We start from the raw sequence: 11,651 nt of genomic DNA on the forward strand, positions 1-11,651 counted from the left end.
TAGTAGTAGTAGTAGTTGTAGTTGTAGTTGTAGTAGGTGGCAGGAATACATGAGTTTGTCGCTGTTACCGAATTTATTATTATTATTTTTTTTTTTTTTAAATTCAACTAAATGTTTCTCTTCTTTCGTTTAATTTAAACCTCTTTCTTTTTCTCTTAGAGGAAAGACCGGTCATTTTCTACCGGACAATTCTTGTAAGGCACATTTCTTACGCTTATAATAGAAATTGTAATATTTATTATTGAGAATAAAATATATTTAAATGGTATAATTAAACATGTTCATAAGTTTGGTGGTAACTTATAACATTTATATTTATAGATCATTACTAAAAATTGATGCATTCAAGTTGAGCCACATCAGCAATTATATTATTATTATTTTTTCTTGAATTTGTCCTACAATTCAAAAATAGTTTTCCTAAATTTAAAAATAAGAATAAAAAGAAAATAATTAACATCCTTATATCTTACACGGTCACAATTTTATACGGCAACCCTTCGTGTTCTACGGTTACAATATCAAACGACTGCTGAAAAGCCGGATGATTCAATTCAAGTATCTCTAAATCGCAGTTGTTTTTTACCTCTATTCTTGTGACTGCCCTACATAATATATCAATGTAAAGATTAGATTAATTATTGTTTTTTTTTTCCTTTTTAAATTTTGTTACTACTACTTTTGTGTTGTGGGCCATATATATATATATATATATATATATATATATATATATATATATGGGGTTTTATATATTTAGGTTGGGTATTTGTATTGATATATAATTGTTTGTTTCTATATTTAAAATTGATTTGAGTTTATTTATTTAATGTTTGAGATGGTAACATTATTGGTTTATATTGTGTAATCAGTGTGATAGAGTTTTAGTAGTATTCGTGTGAGCGTTTTAGTTGTTAGAAAATTGAATGATAGAATTTTAGTAGTATCCGTGCCAACATAAATTCAATTGAATTGTGTAATCTATGCCTGCAAAAATTCAATTTGCTAAGGTGTTTAATAGTTAGCAAATTGAATTATAGTGTTTAAAATTCAATGCTATACTCAGAACATGATACTTCTCCTTCTTTCTTAGTCTCCTCATTTAATTGAATCCTTCCTACATCATTGAAATCGATTTAAAATTCCTTTTATTAGCTTTGATTGTACTCTTGGCCATCACATAGATATAAATAAAGCGATTACACACATATTACTTTGGAAGGAGATTCCATTGTTGGCGGAATAGTTTAGGTAACCAAAATAACATTTGGCTTCAAAGTGGATGATATGTAGAGTATCCTAGACATTGGAAAAGAATTGTCTACTGAAGCAGAAACTACAAGTGAGAAAGGCTGAATAGTTTATGTAGATATTGTTTAATAAGAGAGGTTGAACAGTTCATGTTGAGTATCGTTGACATTGGGAATTTGTATTGTTGATGCATTAGTATAACTCAAGCATGGCGTGACTTACCAGAAATTCTTATTGCAAGTCACCACTCATTACAAAAAAAAGTCCTATAGCCACGTTTTTAAAACGCGGTTATAGCACATAAAAACGTGGCTATAGGATGATTTGGCCTATAGTCGCTTTTTTTAGGTTGCGTTTACAATCGTGGCCTAAAACCCGTGACTATAGGCCTAAGGGGTCTATAGCCGCATTTTTGCAAATGTGTACCTATGGCCGCATTTTTCAAACGCGGCCATAGTCCTTACCTGATAAAATGCAGCTGCAAACACAAAAAACGCAGCTACAGAATTGTCCTATAGCTGCGTTTTATGAAATGTGGCTATAGGTTCATAATTTTAGCTGCATTTATAACAAACGGGGCTATAGGGTATCTATAGCCATGTTTTTGCAAATGCGGCTAAATAAAACGCGGCTATAGACCCGCGTGTTTTGTAGTGGCTGTTGGTGACCAGAATTTGTATTGCAACTCACAGCTATTGGTGAGAATTTTTATTGCTCTCTTTTTTTTTTTTTTTGGGTAGTTCGAAATAATTAAAATTTACTGGTGATATGTTATTAAGTTCTTTAGCGTGGTGAATCCCACAAAAATTGATAGTTACATATTAGAAGTTCTTGATGTTGGCCTTCTTGGGCCTCTGTTTAAGGTAGGTTTGCTCAGTTTTTACAAACTCAATATATGTTCCAACATGAATATATAGTTTGATGGAAATTAAATTGTACTAATTCCCAATATATTTTGAATTTGAAGAACTGTTGATATTCCCAAATACTAATAATAATTGGGGTTGATGATATTCTCATGAACTAGCTAGTATGAATATCCTTTGCTATAAGTGTCTATGTAGAACAAAACTTATGTCCTTTAAAAGAGAAATTTCGGGTCTTGGCAAAGCATTAGATATACAACAAAGAAATAGAAAGCAAAAAATTTAGCACTTCATTGTCCTTATAATTTTGGCGGTGTTGAAGTTGTTTAATTTGGTTTAGTATGCAATATTATGTATTAATCCAGCTCAAGTGAAAAAAATTAAATTGGATATATTCTTGATGATATGATGTAGAGCATTCAATCAATTATACTATTGCAAATTTGCATAAGCATATGCCAGAAGAAGTTCATGGTGTTTTACGTCTCTATTAAGGTAAGTTTATCATTTTTATCATTAAAAGAACAACAAAAGAAGTCACAAGACACAATTTTCTGTTTCTTTATGTGTTTAGTGATTTTTTTTTTTTTTGGAGGAAAAAGACTACGCTTGAATTTGATTTTAGAAGCTAGAAAATCAGCAAAAAGAAAAGCATCAACATCTGATGGAACAGTCCCCATCCAAACTAAAAAAGGAAAAGAAAGTCTTGCATGTGCAATAACATTACCTTGTCTTGCAGAATGAGAGAAAGAGAAACTCCTCAGGAAGCTAACATTAATTAAAACTAGCTTATAACCCGTGCAAATGCACGGGATTTTTATAATTGTGTTGGTTGCTTGTTTATAGCATCATCAATGTACTTTTCTTTTTTAAATAACATCATCAAAAGTAAATAATACTTCATCATAATAATATATATTAACACAATTTGAATAACTGGAAAAAATTAAACTTACAGCAGAAGAAAAAACAAATACCTTTCTTCATAACATCGTTAAAATTTAGATTCATAGCCCAAAATAACATTTAAAATCCTAAAATAAACTGAAAGTCAAATAGTTTAACCCTTTGTTTATGGACTTCATGTTTTATCTCTTAAAAGTCTTTATGGGTCTAATGTTGTAAGCAACCAAGCCATTGAGGATCTTTTTGCATACCTAGACATATCAAAAGATTCAGAACAAAATGTTAATGTTAAATTGATTCCAAATGAAGATCACATGCAAATGTGAAATTAGTTCTACCATCTAAAATCTAGATCACATGAATGAGTATTAGATAGCTCTTATCATTTCTTTTTCCTTTAAACATGTCTAATAAAAATTTCTAAATAAAAATTTTACTTATAAAACAAAGTCTAATAAAAAAAAACATAGGAAAGTTTCTAATAGAATATAGTCATAATTTTCTTATCTTTTAATTAGGTGTTGTCGAATTTCCATGGAAGATCAAAGAGTAAAAAAAAGAAGAACTTGGTAAAAACCCAAATAGAAGATGCTAAAATTGATAAGGCTAATGTATATGTATGTTCAGTTGTTTACCAATTGTAAGGCGTCTACCTACTACCATAAAAAAATAATAATAATAAAAAAAATTGTAAATCATTTGTGGTAGTGATGTACTACAAAGGAGAATTAAATGAGTTCAACAATTTTAGTATCAATCTACAATCTAAAAGAGAATTCAGACAATGTTAGTTGGAGAATTCATTTGGGCATTTATACTATTGTAACTTGCAATATGAGCTTAAGAAAAAAAAAATCATTTTTATGGTAAGCATTAAATGTAGTTTGTACTCATTTTCTTGCCCACTAAAATGAGGTCATTGAAAGACATTTCAATAAATACATAGAATTGGAAGTCTGATGAAAAAGTTAAAATAAAAACCCTTATTGTCTCCAATCTGACAAACAATAAAGTATCATGTTTTAAATTCCCCAAATTTTATAAGATCGAAAAAAGAAAAAAGAAAAGAGCAACAGAGAAACAAAAATGATGAAAATGTGAAGCCAAGGCTTGGAAGTTTGAGGGGGTGTGTGGGAAATATGAATGAAAGTTCCTCTAATAGTCAGAAACCCTCTAATAGGCTGCAACATATGTAAAGTTTAACCACTCTTTTAATTGTTTATGAGATGCAAATGCCCCAAAGTTACAAAAAAGCAATAAACAAATTTTTTGTTACAAAAAATGTTGAATTCATGCAGTTAGTCTATATTGATGTAACTGATTTCCATAACATTTTTTCAAATGAATAGGATGCACAAATGTATATAATTTCTTAGTGAATTGAAACACCAGACTAAGCCCCAAAATGGTCATATCATTGCAAAAAACAAATGTCTCAACACCCAAACACAAATCCACAACTACCCAAAGTTTACCAACCACAAACCAACATAAATTCATTTGAAAAATGTTTGAAATAACAATAATAAATAGAGAAATATTCACCTTATATAAGATCATTGTTTTCTTAAACTCTGAAACCAACTTAAGTAGATAGCCATTTGTCTAAACCTACAATAGAATGTTAGTAATTCAATAACCGAAATAACAAAAGGCTTACAAAGAGTACATGGCTATTAAGGATCACATTACACACCGACTTTAAATCATTGAAAGCAAAATCCCAGGTTAGTTCTTCTAATTTTTCCTCTTTATTACACAGTGGATTTGCACTTCACTTTTGGTCATCAAGGTAAAAAAAAAAAAAAAAAACAATGTTGCAGCGCTTATAATCTTAATGTGACATTGACAGACATTGTGAAAAATTAGGACGCTGAGAAAGCATTGGTTTCATAAGTAATCTAGCTTCTTTTATATAAAGACATGCCTCCCACATAATGTGAAGACCAAATAACATGCGGAGAAAAGGCACTTCTGACATTATATTAGTAAATAAGATTCAGTTAACCAACTCCAAAATGCAACCACCACAAAACAATTTCCAAATAAATAACAAATAGCTATATAACGTCATAAATACGATTGATCTACTTACAGAAGAGGATTCTCTTGCACAAACAAACAAAATCTGAAATTACTAAAGGATCAAACCTCATCCAATCAACCAAAACTAAATCAAGAACAAAAAAAGACTCAAGTAGGAATCTAACTGGAAAATAGTGTTCAAGAAAAATATTGATGTTACACCAGATTAAAATTTTATTCTTTGTAATAGGTGCAGATTTTTGAACCTGTCAAAAATTGATTTTACATAAAATATTAATAAGTTGTAGGTTCTTACATGTCTTCTCAAGGTTGTTCAACACCATCTTGACTTTTCATCTTACTCTAGTATGCTCCTGTGCCAAATTGAAATACCTCCAATTCAAGAAATTCCAAAAGAAGAAGAAGCTACTTCTTTTTATTTCTCCCCAAATCTTATAATTTTGTGGTTCTATTAGGCAAAGTTAGAAAACCCAAAGAATGAAAACATATAACCAAAAATGAGGAAATTAGTGGAGATTAAAAAAGAAATTACAGCAACTAAACTAATTTATGAAATTTACAAATGACAAATTTCTCTAATGAGTCCAAATAGAAATTCGCCATCAAATGAATAATACCCTTCATTCTTCCTCACACCTACACTGAAATTAGAGTTCAAAAGCAAATGATGACCGGGCATGAATTTATTTTGTTTTAAAAAGCCTTAAATTTTTTTTTCTTTGATAAGTGAGTCACATTAAGAATATTGATGAAGATATATACATTAATCAAATTAATAAAAGAAATTCCTGCTTTTATTTCCTCAAGAAACAAAGTAGAAACAGAAATTGACTCATAACATAGATGATTCTGATATAATTGAAGACTAAGAGGCAGGATTTTTGCTAAAAACAGAAAGGGCAAAGTCTACTCAAGTTTTGTAGTGCCATCAATAACTGGTGGTAATTGTTTTCATTACTAAATTGTTAATCAAATTGTAAAGTAATAGCATCTTCAATTGCAAAAAGTTATTTTAATGCTTCTACAATTGAATATTAAACATATAACCACAACACAATGCTACAAATGCCAAAAGGGCTTCACTTTCCACCAAACAGAAAGAATGCCTTTGTTACCAAAGAGTTGTAAGGCTGTTATATCCTAAATATTAATTACAAAGGCAGGTATCAATTATACAAAGGATTCAAGGGATAACAGTAACAACTTAACAATTATTTTTTTTAATCCATACTCATTTACGAATTTCTCGTATAAAAAGCTATACCATTTACCTAAAGTTTATGTAAACAATGTGTGTGTTTTCTTTAAGCAGCATTCATATTCATTTATTTATCTAATCAAGAGATTCAAAAGTGTGAACTTTTATAAAGCATCGAGTTTAAAGTCACTAACAATAAACCTACTGGTACAGATCCTGATCTGGAAAGATTTTGCTTCAAAGGTGGCAAAAAAAAAAATGGAAATCCAGAAACAGTGAAAACTGCATTAATTCTTGGACCTGAAATGTGCATCATTTTGAAGCATTTTTAGAGAGGTGCTACGTCCACAACATTTTTACAACAATTTTACAACAAATCATAGGTGGTTAGTTGTTATAGGTTCAAATTTGAATCTAACACTAAGATTACTTTTTTGCCCCAACAATAATAACCAGTAACAACCTGCCACGTAGGATTTGTTGTAAAAATGTTGTGGACATATCATTTCTCGCATTTTTAATGCTAGAATTAAATGAATTCAAAATTCAGAGGCAGGAAAAAAAATCTAACAAAAAAACTGCCAAATAAAAACCAAATCTAATCAAAATAAAATTATCAACAAAACATAAATCAATTCAAATTTTAGGGGCAAATGAAAAAAGTACAAATCTAACAAAAATTGGCCAAAAAAAAAAAATCTAACCAATACAATAATCGACAAAACAGAACTTAAGAAATTGAAAAAATAAATGGGAGATTAGGGTAACAGGTAGCCAAACCTTTAACCTTGATTGAGTAATTCCTTTTGCAGAAAACACAATGGCTTTATCTGGCATAGAAAGCAGTATTCTGCAATTGGAGAAAAGACAAAATAGAAAGGGAAGTTATTAAGAAGATGGAATATAATTATATAAACAACAGTGAATGTTATAGAAAGAATAATAAGGCATAAACTATGTAAGATCAGAAATTAAGAATGGAACCTTTCTGGTTACAGGGAAGGAGCAGAAAAGTAGGATAAGATGGAATTGTAGACAACATTTTTTTTTTTTTGAGAAAAAAATACAATGAATTCCGTAAATGATCACTCAAAATCAAACCAATCTAATTCAAGCCAAAACTAACACAAAAATAATTTAAAATGTAAAAAATAAACAACCGGCCAAATTACCTATCAGAGGCATGCTAATAGAAGCCTAACTCAGAACCAAAACTAACTATAACTAAATCTAAACCAATCCAACCAAGAAATTCAAACCTAAATCATATTCAATCCCCAAATTTGAAAACGAAAAAAAAAAAAAAAAAAAAATAACTTTACCTGTTACGGTATACGCTTATCTCTGTATGCCTTACGGACTCTATTTGGTGCGTGTTGTTCTAGCAGGAAAAGCCTAAAATAAGATTGAAGAATGAAAATAAATGTTAGAAATGGAAATACCCAATGATTTCAATCTTACACTTAATTAATTTCAATGATTTAGTGATTTCTGTAATTTTAAAAAACCAAAGCAAAACAAAAGCAAATATCTAAAATTGAGGAAACAAACATTTTGATAGAAAACCCAAAAACCCAAAACAAAAATGAATCAAATCTAAACCCATTCAAAAAAAGAAATTAGAGTTTTTAGATGCGTACGAAACAACCTTTTCACAATTTAATTGGCAACATGGATTAAGAATTCTAGAATAAGACAAAAGACCGATCAGTAATTTTATGAAACATATTGCATATTAAAAATTAAGTTGTTTGCCTAATACATTCAGATTTTAAATAATCCAAGGTGAATTTTGACTTTTAACCACAGTAAATCAAGGGCAAAATCCCTAATGTTACCAACAAAAAAGATATAGAGGGATAATTTGGAACAAAAGCATCCAAAGAAAGAGAATCAAACCATCTACGTAGACCGAAGTTCTTTCTCTATCATTCTCTTTCTCAGTTCTCCTTTTCTGTCTGCAGTGTAGGTCTGTTTTGGGTTTTTATGTTTTTTTTTTTTTTTTAATAAGCGGGTTGGGTTTTTAAGACTCTCCCGAAACGTTGCACCGTGCAGGTCTTTAAACTTAAAGTTACATACGGGTCAGTTTTTAAAGTGTTTTTTTTTTCCAAACGTGTCAACACTTCGTTAAAAGGCTTCTGCTTTTATATATAGTATTAGATTAAATTGGATATCTCTAAAAAGAATGAGTTTCCTAATATATGTATCATATGGAATGTGGCATACATGGGAAAAAAATAAAGCTATCATTTTACAATTTCCTTTGGAGTCTAGTTGGAAAGGTATACATAATCGATTAATCATTCTACTTTATTTTGGAGTAATGGTTGAATTAAATAAAAAAATTGGGATGGAGTGAGTAAATATTATCATTATTACCCAACCTTTGTTGTGAAGTGTCACAATGTCTTTTTTATCTTCATAATTTTTCATTTCAGGGCTTGCTGTGACTTGAGCCACATTGTTTAAGGAAATGAAACACTTTAGTGGGTGTTCTACTTCTATTTATACGTGTTTGAAATTTGTTTAGTTCATAGGTTTGTTTATTATTTATTCCCCTTGATGTGCTATATCATAAAAGGCTCTTTTTTTATATAATTTTTTTATGGCAATTATCATCATTTTTGTTGTAGTTGAATCAAAATAAGATTATGCTAGATCTGCAGAATTAATAGTTGTTGCATCTTCATCATTATCACAAGTTTAAATTAGAGATTAGCCTCATCAATAGCTGTTGCGTCTTCTTCATTGCTAAACTTGATCATCTTGACAAACCTTTTATATATCTTTTGATATAAATTAACTAGCTAGTATGCTAGCGAAACCGCTTGCTTTTTCAGTTTTTTTTTTAATATTTTGCTTTGCCTCCAACACTACCATAATTGGCTCTCTCTCTCTCTCTCTCTCTCTCTCTCTCTCTCTCTCTCTATATATATATATATATATATATATATATATATATATATATATATATTGCTTTGTAGGATCCAAGCAAGAAAGAGTTGAAGATGCTTGCTGTGTTATCCTCTCAATTTTTTTACAGCATGAACAACTTGCGGTATTGAAGGAATTATTGAATATTTTATATCAATAGCTATTTGTTAATAGGTGTTTGACAGCTTTAGAATATGAAAAGTTTTACGTTAAATGGGTAACAACTTTAATTTTGTTACTTTTTGCTTTCTAAATTACTAATAGAGATTTATCATGTTAAATTGGTAATTTATTTGTATATTAATCAGCTATAATGTTGTAATATTTTTTTTTCTTTCTAATTTGTAAGGTTTAATTCAAATAATTTTGAATAAGTCTTCTGAAATCAAATTCAATACAAAAGAAATTTTGTTAGGGATTCTGTAAGGCTAAGGGGAGCTTGAAGATAATATAAGTTTTGGCCTCATGTAATATACTTATATTGTGAGCTTTAGTTACTACAAGTAGTATTGTAGTAACTTAGATATGATACTCTAGATGTAACGCAAATAGCGAAGGATAACAACATTCACTAATATTTGTCTTTTAATTTAATTGGTATTTTGCATAATTGCTTAGCATTCATTAGATTTCATTTTCAGTAATTTTCTCGTGCATCGCACGGGTTAGCGACTAGTTAGAATAAAACTTAAGATTATAATTGTTACGTATATATGATGATAAGAGTATTTTTGTTCGACCATACGTCTTTGAAACCTATCGCCCTTTGGGCTATACCTCCCTCCAGTAGGGCCCTGACGATTCAACCTAGCGTTTCTGAAGGTGCTATCAGGCAACTACTTCAGTAGGCAATGAGCAAGACTAGGCTTGTGCCGATGGATGGAAGTGGGACCACACCGATGAATAATGAGAAACCCTGCTTATGGAGCAGATGACCCCATGGACAAAGATACAAGCTCGACGAACTGATGCCCCTGACCTGACAGTTGATCTGTGGGTCCCACAAGCCTTTACGTGCACACCACTTATAAATCCCTACTTGGCAATAACTTGCACAACACATCCAAAGACCCTTCTACACGCTTGTATCCTCCCAATATGGGAAAGAAAACCCCTAGATCTCGAAACATTAAACTACATATCCTCCATACAAGGAAAAATCCAATATCCATGGGATCCCAGTTAGTCTTACACCACTATATAAGCACCTAGGCTCCTCTTGCCTAAGGTACTCAGAAAATCCTTAGCTCTCACACTATTGAGTCATTGGTGATTATTCTTTGATTGGCTTAACCTTCAGAGGGTCTTTGGCCAGCACTCCACCGGTGCTTTTTTTTGTTTCTTTTTTCCTTGTTTCACAGGCACCCCATTGGAGTGCTAGTGGGTGATAAGCTCATTAACTATTTTTGTACATCATCAGTGGCGCCGTCTGTGGGAACCGAGTGATTAGCCACATCACCACTCCTAAGACAAAGAGTTGCATGGTCCAGACGCAATCAATGGCTCTTTGTTGGCATAAACAATGCATTACAGGCGTATGATCATTACACTTTTTTTCTTACACAATATTTAGTTATTTTGGAAGTGAGATTTTGAATTTATATCAAACTACAATCATGGCTATGTATTCGAATGTGTTTATTAGCTATTAAAACCACCCAAAGTGAATATGTATAGACAATATTTTTGTTTTAACTTTTCATTGTTTAATTTTTGCAAAATAAAGTCTTCTCTAGAAAAAATGGAAAATAAAGAAGTGGTCAAGAGGAGTAAAAAAATAAAATAAAGATGACCATATAGAGGACATTAAAATGTTTACAATGCAATAAAATCAACTATTACTTTGCTAAAAAAAACCAACCATTACATTCACTTAATTAAATCAATAATCAACAATTAAACATAATAATACAAAATTTAAACTTAAAACTAATCAAACTCTAACTAGGAAAGTGCATAAATTAATTAACTGCCATTACTATAAAAAAAATCAAAGAAATATAACACAAATTATCAAATTATTCGAACAAAATTTTGTCAAGATATCATTTGAATCAGCCACCAAATATATAGCATACCCTAGAAACTTCATAATTAAATATAGTGTAGAGTAAACATGGATTTTACAAAAATTAAACAATGAATTCAAATTGACATAATAAGAATAAAATAATAAAAAAAGAAGTAGAAATGTTAAAAGAAGATAAATCATGGTGTAAATTTTTGTGTTGTTGAATATTACTCTCATAATTGTGGACTATATATTTTCATATATAGTAAGAATGTAACTATTATTTGAATAATTATTGTGATTTGTTGATAATAATTAATAATAAAAACTTAAAACCTAAAACGTTTTTTTCCTAATATAATGGTGGAGGCAGTTGATTGTCATTTAATTTAATTAAAACAATAGAAAATATACTCATATAGTCATATGACTTTTATATTTA

At 30.1% G+C, this 11,651-nt stretch overlaps 1 long non-coding RNA gene across 2 annotated transcripts; it reads right to left on the reverse strand.

Moving 5' to 3' along the window:
- Nucleotides 1-3,066: 3,066 nt before the first annotated feature.
- LOC142641188 (uncharacterized) lies at nucleotides 3,067-8,162 on the reverse strand. Of its 2 annotated transcripts, XR_012845323.1 has the most exons (5): nucleotides 7,587-8,162; nucleotides 7,045-7,114; nucleotides 5,362-5,514; nucleotides 4,566-4,631; nucleotides 3,067-3,271 (listed from the first exon to the last, which is right to left on the reverse strand). It is a non-coding gene; the product is annotated as an uncharacterized LOC142641188 (long non-coding RNA). The 2 variants fall into 2 exon arrangements; XR_012845322.1 differs by lacking the exon at nucleotides 4,566-4,631 and having other exon boundaries at nucleotides 7,587-8,154.
- Nucleotides 8,163-11,651: the final 3,489 nt, after the last annotated feature.

This window comes from Castanea sativa, chromosome 6 (genome assembly GCF_040712315.1).
Source record: "Castanea sativa cultivar Marrone di Chiusa Pesio chromosome 6, ASM4071231v1".
Classification (NCBI taxonomy): domain Eukaryota; kingdom Viridiplantae; phylum Streptophyta; class Magnoliopsida; order Fagales; family Fagaceae; genus Castanea; species Castanea sativa.